The sequence below is a fragment of the Austrofundulus limnaeus genome, unplaced genomic scaffold (genome assembly GCF_001266775.1).
Source record: "Austrofundulus limnaeus strain Quisiro unplaced genomic scaffold, Austrofundulus_limnaeus-1.0 Scaffold1630, whole genome shotgun sequence".
NCBI lineage: Eukaryota > Metazoa > Chordata > Actinopteri > Cyprinodontiformes > Rivulidae > Austrofundulus > Austrofundulus limnaeus.
The window spans coordinates 38,581-39,877 of NW_013954032.1; the positions used below are offsets into that span (position 1 = coordinate 38,581).

At 44.6% G+C, this 1,297-nt stretch overlaps 1 protein-coding gene across 1 annotated transcript in view; it reads right to left on the reverse strand.

Annotated features, from left to right (window-relative positions):
- The window catches only part of LOC106535965 (copine-4), a gene marked incomplete in the record, with an annotated part of 27,189 nt that overhangs the window by 1,685 nt on the left and 24,207 nt on the right, over positions 1-1,297 (reverse strand).

The window sequence follows — 1,297 nt, forward strand, 5'->3', positions numbered from 1 at the left end:
GATTCTTTCAGATGATTCTTTCAGATGATTCTTTTACATGGTTCTTTCAAATGGTTCTTTCAGATGATTCTTTCAGATGATTCTTTCAGATGATTCTTTTACATGGTTCTTTCAAATGATTCCTTCAGATGATTCTTTCAGATGATTCTTTCAGATGATTCTTTTACATGGTTCTTTCAAATGATTCCTTCAGATGATTCTTTCAGATGATTCTTTCAGATGATTCTTTTACATGGTTCTTTCAAATGATTCCTTCAGATGATTCTTTCAGATGATTCTTTCAGATGATTCTTTTACATGGTTCTTTCAAATGATTCCTTCAGATGATTCTTTCAGATGATTCTTTCAGATGATTCTTTTACATGGTTCTTTCAAATGATTCCTTCAGATGATTCTTTCAGATGATTCTTTCAGATGATTCTTTTACATGGTTCTTTCAAATGATTCCTTCAGATGATTCTTTCAGATGATTCTTTTACATGGTTCTTTCAGATGGTTCTTCACATGGTTCTTTCAGACGGCCGAAGGTGAGCTGACATTTCAGATGAAACCTGTCCTTCCTTTCTGAACCTGAAACCCTGAGCTGCACAGCAGGAAGCTGAACCTGAAGCTGATTTAGTAAAGAAAGACCAGCTGAAGAATCTTAGCCCTGTTTCCTGACCCCTTGAGACCTGAGTCTAAACCCTCCTGGACCTGTTTGACCCAAGAACAGCAGGAGGATCGAAGTGGTCCTTAGAGACAGAAGACCTCAGGCTGAAATACAGGAAGGAGAAGTTCTGAAAAAATGAAACTGAAGTTCTGTTCAGTAAGCCTGGGCTCCTGATCCGACCCGAGACGTTCTGACAGAATCAGAACACAGGAAAGGAGGGCAGCTCTGCCATGTTCTGGGTCCTTCAAACCGCCTTCAGAACCAGAACCAGAACCACTCCTCAGTGATTAAATTGTTCAGCAACAGGATGTGGTCGGGCCTCGAGTGTTCAGGAGAAATGTTATCAGGTTTTCATTTGCCTGAGGAGTCCCCAGACTCTTCCTCCTCATCGTCTCCTCCTCATCCTCACGGCCACCTCGTCTGAATGTCAGGCAGGAGGAGGAGGAGGAGGAGGAGGGGGAGTCCCCAGACTCTTCCTCCTCATCGTCTCCTCCTCATCCTCACCGCCACCTCGTCTGAATGTCAGGCAGGAGGAGGAGGAGGGGGAGTCCCCAGACTCTTCCTCCTCATCGTCTCCTCCTCATCCTCACCGCCACCTCGTCTGAATGTCAGGCAGGAGGAGGAGGAGGGGGAGTCCCCAGACTCTTC